At 40.1% G+C, this 13,116-nt stretch overlaps 1 protein-coding gene across 2 annotated transcripts in view; it reads right to left on the bottom strand.

Moving 5' to 3' along the window:
- HTT (huntingtin) overlaps positions 1–13,116 on the bottom strand; it is a 454,111-nt gene that overhangs the window by 372,066 nt on the left and 68,929 nt on the right. The window lies entirely within an intron of this gene.

The raw sequence follows: 13,116 nt of genomic DNA, 5'->3' as shown, positions 1-13,116 counted from the left end.
AATGTTGAGATGACAGAGTTTGTCCTTACGAGGGTCCTCCATAACATTCAAAAAGTCTGTTTGTTTTACGGAATCCCTCAGTCCTTGATTTATAGGATGCAATCGCTCTTCGGACATCTAGAGAGTGAAGTTTGGTCTCTAACGACATCGAAGGCGAAGGAAAAAAGGTTGGAAGGACAATGTCCTGATTTAGATGGAATGCAGATACAACCTTAAGTAAAAAAATTTAAGTCTGGCTGAAGTATGAGCTTATCTTTGTGGAAAATTAGATATGGGGTATCTACTCTCAGAGCCGCTAATTCTCCCGCTCCACGAGCGGTAGTAATTGCCATTAAAAATGCTACTTTCCATGACAACAAACATAGATCAGTAGTTGCCATTGGCTCAAAGGGTTTTGACGTTAAAAACTGTAGTACCACAGATAATCTCTATGTAGGCGTAACAGAGCGTACTGAAGGTGCCAATTTTTTTAGTCCTCTAAGAATTTGACGAACAGGGTGTGTAAATACTGAGAAGCCTTGGATTGAAGCATGAGAAGCTGATATCACTGCCAGATAAACACGGATTGAGGATAACTTGAGCTCTCTGTCATACAGGGCATGCAAGAATGCTTCAAAGAAGCAGTCAGTGGCTGAAACCCCCATTCTTTGGCAAAGTTCGAGAAAACCTTCCACTTGGCATTATATGCCTTACGTGTTGCGGGTTTTCATGCTGCAATCAAGATGGAATTGACATTGTCTCCATAGTCTACAGTCAGGTGAGTATTCTCCATGCTGTTAGGTTGAGAGTCTTTGGTTCGAGACACTTCGTTCTGCCCTGATCCTTGGTCAGGAGTGTCAAAGTGATTGGAAGGCGAAAGAAGCAATTGTGAGCCAGTTGTTTCAGGAGAGAAAACCAATGTTGGCGTGGCCACCATGGGGTTACTAATATGCAATCTGTCCGGTCCCGAAGTATTTTCTGAAGTGAGCGCCCGATCAGGAGGAATGGTGGGAAGAGGTAGAAGAGGGATCTGTTCCAAGGAATTTGAAACGCATCCCCGAGTGAGCCCTCTCCCGTTCCTGCCGTCGAGCAGTACAGTGTGCAAATCCTGTTGTGGATTGTGGCAAAAAGGTCGACCTGTGGTTCACCCCAGGTTTGGAAAATGTGGCGAAGTATAGCTGACTGAGTTCCCATTCGTGAGATGTTATCTGAGTCCTGCTCAATGTGTCTGCCAATTGTCTTCTCCCGCAATATGAATTGCAGACAGTAGGATTTTCCTCTGGATTGCCCATTTGAAGATTTTCAGAGTTAAATGAGCGAGGCTTGGGGACTGAGTCCCTCCTTTGTTTTTATACCACAGGACTGTGTGAACTCTTACATGGTGACTCATCAAGTAAGCTTTGAAAGAACGTAGGGCTATATACACTGCCATAAGTTCCAATAATTGCCATAAGTTCCAACAAAAACTCTGGGCGGTTTTGTGAACCGCCCAGAGAGCTTCGGCTATTGGGCGGTATAAAAATGGAGGGCCTTGTCGGAGCTGCTTCATAACCCCTGGGTGCGAAGTGGTCCACAATGAGTTCCCCAACCCAATAGTGATGCATCTGTCACAAGAGTTTGGGATGGTTGTGCCGGTGTAAAAGGCATCCCTTGAAGCAGGTTTTCCTTATTCATCCACCATCTGGGGTCGATTTGAATTTCTCTGGGAATTGTGAGTCGAAATCTGCGTGTGTTGTGTTTCCCGTGGTTTCAAGAACCAATGTTGGAGGGTTCTCATATGAAGTCTGGCCCACCTGATTACTATGACAGTGGATGCCATGAGACCTAGCAATCTCTGGATAACTAAAGCTGTGGTTTGCCCATGCAGGTACAGTCTGGTAGTACCTGTGCCCTTAAAATAGGAAGATAAACTTTTTCTGATTTGGCATCGATGGTTGTCCCAATGAAAAGTATAGTCTGAGATGGGTTCAGATTAGATTTTTTGATATTAACTTTGAGCCCTAAAGAGTTCAAAGTTTTCAGAACGAATGCTATATCGTTGAGGAGTTGTTCCCTGGAAACCCCTACCAGGAGCCAATTGTCCAGGTAGGGGTAAACTTCCACGTCCTGTAGTCTGAGGAAGGCACACACCGTCACCATGCACTTGGTGAACACTCTGAGTTCTGTGGCGAGGCCAAATGGTAGGACCTTGAATTCGAACATTTCCGTGCCTACTACAAAACGGAGGAATCTGTGATGGATGTTCCTGATTACTATATGGAAGTATGCATCTTGGAGGTCTACAGACGCCAGCCAGATTCCTGGCCGAAAGAGGGGCATCACCGATATCAGTGTGGTCATCCCAAACTTCCTTGTTTTTTTATTATTATTATTATTATTATTATTATTATTATTATTATTATTATTATTATTTGTATCCCGCCTTTTGCCCAATGCTGGGCCTCAAGGCAGCCTTACTAAGTTTAAACATACATGGGCGGGGACGACGACAAAACAGTTAAAATACATATAAACATTTAAAATACACAACAAAGTTATAAGACATTAACATAGATGGAGGGCCAGATTATTCTCCAAAGGCCTGCTGGAACAAAAAAGTTTTAACCTGCTTCCGAAATGTATTAATGTATTGATTCAGGCCTCTCAGATCTAATACTGGGCAAAGGCCCCCATCTGGCTTTGTGTTAGGCCCTCTGAAGAGTTGTTGGGGATGGACTCAGAGGAGGAGGAAGCAGAACCTTTACAGGCAGAGGCTAGTGTCACGGCTGCTGAACTGGTGCCAGCTGGGAGTGGGGCCAACTCAGAGAATGAAGTGGAAGCAGAGCCAAGTACCAGCGTGCCGGTGATTAAACCAGCAGGGAGCTTGGCCAATTCAGAAGACACAGAGGGAGAAGCAACAAACTTACCTGCACAGTTGTTTAGACAGCATAGGGCGGAAAAGGAAGCCCGGCGCAGGTCTCTGCGTATTTATACTAAACGCCAACTCAATAGGGAACACCTGTAGCTGCCAGGGAGGGGTATTTAGAGAGCTGGGAAGCAACAGGAACTTTGCCAGAGATTAACTGAGCATCCTGGCGAAAGCTCTTGATTCCTGCTTCGGATCGTGGTGACCTTGTATCCTGGTTGAACTTTGGACTGGCTTGGAATTCGTGACCTGCTCCTATCCCTGGACTTCTGGACTGTTTCTTGGACTCTCTCTACCTCTCGTAAGCCCTTGATTTTTGGAACGGAACTGGACTCTGCCTTATGTTTAAAACGTCTTATACTCTGACATTAAAGAGTTAACTGTGTTATTTCATAGCACAGATAAAGACAAATTCCACCGTTTGTTTGCTGAGTTTGTGGCCGAATTCTTGGGGTTTGTCTGGGCACGCTGCCCACATCTGTATCTCCGTCTAATTAGCTGGTCTACTGGCAGCTTTCCCGGACACTTTGGGACCATAACATATCGGGGGGGGGGGGGAATCCGTCTGCTGTAGAATATGGGATAACTCTCCGAACGGCTCCTTTCCCCAGTAGAGAAGATATTTCCAAGATTAACGCCATCAAAGGAGTGGATATTTTTACGGTAACAAATGGAGGTGGGGGCTTCAAACTCTATTAGGTAGCCAAAACGGACAATGTCCAGAACCCAATTGTCTGTTGTAATTATTTGCCAATTGTTGAAAAAAAATTCCAGGAGAGTGCTGAATGTAATATTGTTTGCCAGGGTAACTAGAGAGGTGTTGCCGAAGTCAAAGACGCCTCTTAAATTGCTGGGCTGGTTTCTGGTGATACGAGCGGAGCCTTCCTGCTGACTGTTGTCTCCTAAACTATTGTTGTTGGTGCTGCTGAGGATATTTTGGGAGATGGTCCATGCATGGTTTGTTTTGGTAAAACCCTGTGGGTCTAGACCATTTCCTTTGCTTATAAGATGACTGTTGAATTTGGGGAGAAAGACCCATTTTCCTTGCAGTAGTTTTTGCTTTTTGAACTGCTTCCATTGCATCGTCTGTGCTTGCATTAAAAAGACCCTCACTGTCAAAGGTTAGATCTTCTATCCGGGCCCTAGCCTCAGGTGTGAGACCTGCAGATCTGAGCCAAGCGTGTCTCCTTAATGACATGGCAAGGGGGGCGGAGCCGGACGTCATGACGGGTAAGGTCTCTTCTTGAGAGCTCCCAAAGGGGGGGATCTGAAAAGCTAATTATCTCATCTAAAAAGGCATGGGTCGTTAATGAAAGTGAAGGAGGATGATTATGATTGTTAAGAGAGGGTGAAAATCCTGTTTTTTTGGAAGCAGACTCAGAATAAGGAGGAGAAAAACAGCCCGTTCTCTGGCTGCAAGCAGACGGAAGGAGGGGGGAGCAGAAAGCGAAACTAACTTTGGAATGTTAAAGCTCTCCTGTCTTCTAGTCTGATAAAGTGATGATTTATATACTCCTAATCTGAGAGAAAGGTTTAATTGGCAGTAAATTCACCCCTCTAAAAAAAAAAAAAGAGCATCGAAGAATAAAGTGTTTATCTGTGTAAGAAGAGAGAGACGCGGTGGATTGTAATCGGGACAGTGACTGAGAGTTAAAAATAGATCCATGCCGTATATCAGAAAAAAAGGGGGAAAAACCCCGGGGAAGGCTACTTGGCAAAGAATTCATCCTTCTAACCATAATTTGGCCCGTCTTGAGAAAGTGTCTGTAGAAAAAGACTTACAAAGTTCTGGAAGTGATTCAGACGGATCTATCAAAATGGCTGAGGGTTCTGGCACAGAGCCAATTTCAGCTGCACTGGAAGAATTGAAGAAACTGATTCTAGATAGCACTGCTACTTTGAGCAAGAAGATGGATATTAATGAAAAAAATGCAGCTTCACGAATGGGGGTGCTAGCAGATAAGATCGCGGCTAATGATAGAGAGATAAAGAAGCTAGATGTGGAAGTTAAAGCACTTGTGAAAAAACAGGATGTCTTTGAAAAAAGTTGTGAGCTAAAATTTCAAAGTCAAGATCTACAGCTGATCCGACTTCAAGATCAGGAGCGGCGTTGCAATGTACGCATTAAACAATTTGTTGAAGAACCAGGAGAGGATTTGAGAAAAATAGTTTTGAAGTAGTTCAACGATATGATGCCAGATGTGGATATAAAAGACTGTGATATTGAAAGGATCCATAGAGTGGGAGGAGCAAAGTATAGAGGATCAACCAGAGACATTCTTGTGAGATTTGGCAGTTACTACAAAAAAGAGCAAGTGATGAAGAAATTGAGGGCTATGGTTATGATTAAATATAAAGGCAAAACAGTGCAAGTATTCAACGATCTTTGTCAGCAAACACTCCAATGGAGGCGCAGCGTTAAGCAAATAACTGAAACGTTAACAAAAAATACAGTGAGATATGCTTGGGGTTACCCAGTTTTTTTAAAGTTTTCCTATGCTGGGGGTGAACATAGAGTAACCTCTCTGGAGCAAGGCAAGGAGCTGCTGAAGAGATTGGGGTTATGTAATGATGCAAGTTTTGGAGCTGGAGATGAGAATGGAGCCGTAGCCGGGGCGTCTGGGACGGGGTAAATGTGGAATGTTGTTATGAGATAATTAATATGATAAGTAGTTAAATACAGGGATCGTGCCGTTATGGCGGGGCGCCGCCTCCCCCCTCTCCCCTAAGTTAGATGGCCGGAGTAATAGACTCACGGGGATATGGGGAGGGGGAAAGTAGTGGGGGGGAAGAGGGGTTGGGGGGGATCATTAGGGTGGGAGGGAGGGGGATGAAGGGGGGTTTAGGGTTTATTTTTATATCTGGTGTTGTATATGTTTATGAGTTGCAGAGTACACGGGATCGGAAGGAAAATCAAAAGGGTGATTATGAATAAGAATATTAAAGTATCAACGCTCAATGTTAAAGGTCTGGGGGCGGTCGTGAAAAGGAGAATAGAACAAATGTTAAATAAAGAAAGATCGGATATTATTATGTTGCAAGAAACACACCAAAAATTTGATGGCGTAAATGAAATCCGGACAAGGTGGTCTGTTTATTATGAGAAGTCATTAGGGACGTCAAAGAAAAATGGAGTAGCAATTTTGATTTAAAAAAAAAGTGGATTCATATTGGAAACTGTAAGAAAGGATGATAATGGTAGATATCTTATGATAAAGGGGAAAATAGAAAGTGAACAATATACATTAGTAAATGTTTATGCCCCTAATGAGAAACATAGAGAGTTTTTTATGAATTTATTTAATGAAATAGAGGAGTTTAGGGAAGGATATCTAATTTTAGCTGGGGATTTTAATATGGTAATGAATAATAGAGTGGATAGATCAAACCCCACAAATGTGGAAAAAAGAAATAATATTACTATATTGAATAAACTAGTAAAAGAAAAAGATTATGTAGATTGTTGGCGTTTACTGAATGGCTTGAATCCGGGATTTTCTTATTACTCCTCAGTTCATCAGACATACTCTAGAATAGATTATATAATGGTTTCAAAAGAGTTTGTAAGTAAGGTATGTAAAATGGAAATGGGGGTAATAAAGGTAACGGACCATGCATTGTTAAGTTTAGAATTTACAGTTAAAAAGAATTATAAGGAAGCGTTTAGGTGGAAACTAAATACAAAACTTTTGAAGTATAATAAGGTGGTAGAAAAAATGCAAAGAGAAATGATAGAGGCTTGGGAAATTAATGAGAAGGGAGGAACGTCAAGGGCAGTAGTTTGGGATACCATGAAGGCAGTATCAAGAGGGATATGTATTAGAGAAATGTGTAATTTAAGAAGGCAACAAGTAGCAGAGCAGGAACAATTGGAAGAGGAGATTAAGAAAATGGAGAAAGATTATTGGCAACATAAAAATAAATATAAATTAATAGAAATACAGGCAAAGAAAAAACAATTAGAAAATTTAAATTTAGAGGAGGTTCAAAAGAATTTAATATATATGAAAAGGGAGTATTTTGAAAACAGTAACAGGAATTCTAAAGTGCTTGCCAGGCTCACACAAAAAGAAAAAGCCAGGAACGGGATAGGGATTTTGAAGGATAAACAAGGGAAGTATTGTCATACAATGAAGGATAAAGTAAAGATTTTTCAGGAGTTTTATCAGGAATTGTATAAGGGAAAGGATACTCAAAAACAAAAGTTGGAAGCTTATATAGAAAAATATATAAAGAAGAAAATAAAAATAGAGCATAAAGAGTTAATGGAGAAGGTAATAACGCAAGGAGAAGTAGAAGAAGTAATTGAGAACCTGAAGCCGGGTAAATCACCGGGGGTACACGGTTTAGGACCAGAATATTATAAGGTCTTTAAAGGAATTTTAATACCAAAATTAATAAATTTGTTTAATTCCATATTGGAAGGGGATAGAACGCCAGAATCATGGGAACACTCATTAATAATTTTAATACCAAAACCAGATAAAGATTTGACTGTCCCTGATTCATATAGACCTATTTCATTAATAAACCAGGATGCTAAGCTTTTTTAAACTATCTTAGCAAGGCGGTTGAATAAATTTATAGAGGAATATATAGGGGAGGATCAATGTGGATTTGTGGCAGGTAGACAGATGCCTAATTTAGTGGGAAGAGTATTAAATGCAATACAGGTGATAAATAAGTCTAGGGTTAAAGCGGGAATTCTGGCATTGGATATTTTTAAGGCTTTTGATTGTGTGAGCTGGCAAGCTTTAAAGATGGTTATAAATAAAATGGGGTTTGGAAATAAATTTAAAGCGATAATAGAACAGTTATACTCTCAAAATACAGCCGTAGTGGTAGTGAATGATGGTGTGACAGATAAGATACGACTAGCCAGAGGGACAAGGCAAGGTTGTCCGCTCTCACCAGTCCTATTTGTAATGGTAATGGAATTATTGGCGAATGCAATACGAGAAGATGAGGAGATTGAAGGAATAGGTAGTATGAAGGAAATTAAATTGAATATGTTTGCAGACGACACGTTGTTGACGATAAAGAATCCAATAGAGAAGATGGGGAGAATTAAACAACAATTGAGAGAATTTGAGGATATTACGGGGTTAAAAATAAATTGGTCTAAATCAGAATTGATGTTGTTTAATTATACTAAAAAGGAAGAGAAGGATTGGGAAGAAAAGAGAAATGAGAGTTAAGAATCAGATTAGATATTTGGGAATAAAAATTACGCAGAAATTAGAGAGTTTAGAGAAAGAGAATTTAAATGTGTTAAAAAAAGAGATTTTAGCAAAATTGGAAAAATATAAAAGGTTAAATTTATCTTGGTTTGGAAGAATAGCATTAATAAAAATGAAGATTTTAGCAAAGATTAATTTTGTGTTCAGGATGCTACCAATAAAAATTTCAGAATTAGAGCTAAAAAGTTGGCAAAGGATTATAAATAATTATTGTAATGGTGATAAGAAAGCGAGGGTAAATAAAAGTAAATGGTATTTGAGCCAAAAAAAGGGAGGATTGGGTTTCCCGAATATTAAACTATATTATGTAGCTAACAGATTAAGATATATAGTGGAGGCAATTACAGGATTAGGGGAATTAGATTGGATGGAAGAAAAAATTACGAGTAATATAGAGACTAAATTGGAAAATGTATTTTTTATGGAAGGGAAAAAAAATGGGTGGAAAGTATAAATAACCCGCTCTTGAGGTTTCACTGGGAAATTTGGAGTAAATATAAAGGGGAGCTGCTTCCAAGCGGCTCTCCTTTGTCACCGGTAATAATGTTGAAGAATTTCCCGGAGGAATTAAAGAGTAGATTAAGTAAAGTTTTAATAGAAAAAAATAAAATGAAATTAAAGGATTGGTTAAGAGGAATGAGTACAAGAGAGGATATGGAAGAGGTTTTGAAGGATAAAAAATTAACTTGGTTAAATTACAGGCAATTAGAACAGTGGACTAAAAAGTGGGTAAGAGATAATGGAGAGTGTAGAGAATTAACAAAGTTCGAGGAACTAATAGTTAAGAAAGATAATGAAAGGGAGAAAAGAACAGTGTTAAAAGGGTTGATGAGTGAATTATATAGAATATTGGTAGAGAAAGGGACGGTGGATAATTCGGGTAAAATGGTTTGGGAGACAGATTTGAAGGTACAAATAGGACAACAGGGTTGGGAGGGATTATGGAAACAAAGAGCGTTGAGAAATATGTCAGTAAGAATAAAAGAGAATTATTATAAAATTGTATGGAGGTGGTACCTAACTCCGGTTAGATTGAATAAGATAAACAATCAGCAATCAGAAAATTGTTGGAGAGGTTGTGGGGTTAAAGGAACGTATTTGCATATGTGGTGGGAATGTAACTATGTTCAGAAATTGTGGAAGATGGTGTTTTTGGAGATTGAAGAAATTGTGAAATGAAGATAGAACGAACACCAAAAGTTGCATTGCTGTCACTATTTGAAGAAGATTTTAAATGTAAAAAGGAAACTAAGGAACTGATAACGAATTTGTTGATTGCAGCAAGATTGATTGTAGCTAGGAACTGGAAGATTCAAGGGGAATATTCTATTGAAGAATGGTATAAAGAAGTATGGGATATAGCTATTAATGATAAATTAACAAGTAATATTAAATGGAGAAGAGGTATAGCTAAATCAAATGATTTTGAAGGAATTTGGAAACAGTTCCTAATATTTGTGTTTTCAAAAGGAAGTGGGAAACCACCAGCAGAAGAAAGTATGAGATTCTGGAATCAGGAATGAGATCCCGAGGTGGGGGGTGCACTTGTAGGTTATTTTGATTATGTTATTAAGATAAGATTTTGTATTCAAATTGAACATTATGTAGTATGTTGTTGTTGTTGTTTTTATGTGAATGTAAATGTGTATGGTTAAGTATTGTAGAAAATAAAAAAAATATATATAAAAAAAAATGACATGGCAATTATCATTGCCTTGGCATCACAGTCTGTCAGGTGCCTTGAGGTGTTAAGTTGCAGCTTTGAGAGACTAAGAGCTTCATTTTGGAATCATGGAATCATAGAATAGCAGAGTTGGAAGGGGCCTACAAGGCCATCGAGTCCAACCCCCTGCTCAATACAGGAATCCACCCTAAAGCATCCCTGACAGATAGTTGTCCAGCTGCCTCTTGAAGGCCTCTAGTGTGGGAGAGCCGACAACCACCCTAGGTAACTGATTCCATTGTAGTACTGCTCAAATAGTCAGGAAGTTTTTCCTAATGTCCAGCTGGAATCTGGCTTCCTTTAACTTGAGCCCATTATTCCGTGTCCTGCACTCTGGGAGGATTGAGAAGAGATCCTGGCCCTCCTCTGTGTGACAACCTTTTAAATATTTGAAGAGTGCTATCATGACTCCTCTCAATCTTCTCTTCTCCAGGCTAAACATGCCCATTTCTTTCAGTCTCTCTTCATAGGGCTTTGTTTCCAGACCCCTGATCATCCTGGTTGCCCTCCTCTGAACACGCTCCAGCTTATCTGCGTCCTTCTTGAATTGTGGAGCCCAGAACTGGATGCAATATTCTAGATGAGGCCTAACCAGGGCTGAATAGAGAGGAGCCAGTACCTCATGCGATTTGGAAGCTATACTTCTATTAATGCAGCCCAAAATAGCATTTGCCTTTCTTGCAGCCATATCGCACTGTTAGCTCATTTTCAGCTTGCAATCTACAACAATTCCAAGATCCTTCTTGTTTGTAGTATTGCTGAGCCAAGTATCCCCCATCTTGTAACTGTGCATTTGGTTTCTTTTTCCTAGATGGAGAACTTGGCATTTATCCCTATTAAATTTCATCTTGCTGTTTTCAGCCCAGCACTCCAGCCTATCAAGATCACTTTGAAGTTTGTTTCTGTCTTCCAGGGTATTAGCTATCCCACCCAATTTGGTGTCATCTGCAAATCTGAAAAGCATTCCCTGCACCTCCTCATCCAAATCATTAATAAAAATTTTGAAGAGCATTGGGCCCAGGACTGAGCCCTGCGGTACCTCACTCGTTGCCTCTCCCCAGTTTAAGAAGGTTCCATTGATAAGTACTCTTTGAGTCCGATTCTGCAGCCCACTGTGAATCCACTGAATAGTTGTTCCATCTAGCCCACTTTTAGCTAGTTTGTTAATCAGAATGTCATGTGGTACTTTGTCAAAAGCTTTGCTGAAGTCAAGATATATGACGTCCACAGCATTCCCGCAGTCCACAAGGGAGGTTACACTATCAAAAAATGAGATCAAATTAGTCTGACAGGATTTGTTCCTGATAAATCCATGTTGGCTTCTAGTAATCACTGCATTGATTTCAAGGAACACTCTGGATAACTCTCGCTGCTCATCAGGGAGGTGCTTATAGAGTGCTTCCATTGTTTCTCACAAGAAGAGCTGGTAGCTGGACATCATAGCCATATAATCAGCTACCCTCAAGCTGAGAGCTGTGGACGAGTAGATGCGACAACCTAGTAAATCCAGTCATCTGCCCTCCTTATCAGCTGGAGATGCATGTATTTTCTGCGATTTACCTTGCAAGGATTCTACTATTATAGAATCAGGGCGAGGATGAGTGAAAAGAAAGGGAGAATCCTTTTCCTGCACTTTATATAATGACTCGAGTCTTGAGGTTGGAGCCATGGTAGATGGAGTCTTCCATGATTGTTTCACAGTATGGAGCAAGGTCAATAAATATGGAAACTATACTGATGCAGCTGACTCTGTATAAATTGCATCATATACTGGGTCAGAATTTTTTCCCGTTGGTTGTTGGGTTTCAATCCCCAGTGCTTGAGCCATTCTTAAAATCAAAAACATGAAAGAAACTCGGCTTACGCTATCTCACAGAGACGCAGAGAAGTCCTCGAACATCCTTGCAGCAAGTGCAGTCGAAGAGAACTGAGGGGATAGGCAGGAACCCAGGAGTATGCGCACTGGATGGTGGGGGAGGGGTTCCCGCCAAAACTACTTGGCTTTAGAAGTTCCGGAATGGACTCAGTGCAGGCACAAAGCCCATATGTGTGATGCACAGAGACCACGATGAAGAACTATAGGTATCTGAACAACCTGGAGCTTAATCACTATAAGATTAGCAGTCTTCAACACTCAGTTTTACTGAGACAATGCTAAAACCAAAAAACAACCACTTCAATTTACTCTCTGTATTCCTTAAGAGGTATATTTGACTATAGTCACAAATATTTGAAGAGGATTTGCTATTCTTTTGTATATTCTATAAAGAAGAAATGAACAATTTAGATTTTAAATCAGGGAAAGGATTACTAAAGCTACCCCTAAATACTGCAAAAACAAAGCAAACCCCCTCCACAAACACACATAATAAAAAGGGCTGAGGGGTTCCCCAGATATCCCCACCCCTTCCTCAAACACCAACCACTTGGTGGTTTCCTGGATTTTTTGCAGTCCCCCCCCCCACTCTAGACTGTTAAAATGCCTCTCCATAAGGCAAAGTTACCAGCAGCAGTAAGAGTTTTAAGCTACAATATGCTAGCATTGCTTGTATGTTCGCAAACATACTCCTTTGCCTTTGGCTTCATCCCCTTTGTCCTTCACCCTGCCCACCATGGGTATGCAGCCCTGGAAAGCTTCTCCAAAACTAAATTCAACCTTGAGGATGAAACTGGTTCCCCATCCCTGTACTAGACAATGGAAGAAGGGAGAGTAGAGCATCTCCAAAAGACAATAGAAAGCAGAGGGTGCAAGGAGAACCTAAATTGCAACAAGGATATGAACCATATGATTCAGTATACAATTATATTTCTAGGCATATAATTTTAACATTGGACACCATGCAAAGTATTTCCCAATTGGCTAAAATCCCATTTATAACTGAACAGCAACTGCAAGCCATGACCTGCATTCTGAATGAAAGAGACACCACAGAGAACTGCATGAAAGAGACACCACTGGCTTTGCAGAGCTTGAACCAAGGTGAGGTAGCAGCCTTAACTCTGGTCTTAAACTGGCAGGATTTTTGATAATTGAATATTTATTAAGAGTAAGTGGATTCTAGAAAAAAATATTTTGGAGGCACAACAAAAAGCAAAAATATTGGATTACGTTTAAATAAAATAATTGTTAATATTTTTGTTTATCCTTTTTCCTTTTTTTTTTTTTACTGTTGTATATTTGTAATCTTATCCTGATTTCAAAATGGAGAAAATTAAAGATAATCTCATAAAAAGTCAAAGGATGACATTATCACATGCAACAATGAAAG

This window comes from Elgaria multicarinata, chromosome 10 (genome assembly GCF_023053635.1).
Source record: "Elgaria multicarinata webbii isolate HBS135686 ecotype San Diego chromosome 10, rElgMul1.1.pri, whole genome shotgun sequence".
Classification (NCBI taxonomy): Eukaryota; Metazoa; Chordata; class Lepidosauria; order Squamata; family Anguidae; genus Elgaria; species Elgaria multicarinata.
The sequence above is the reverse complement of the archived record's forward strand: the minus strand, read 5'-3'. Positions and strand labels throughout refer to the sequence as shown.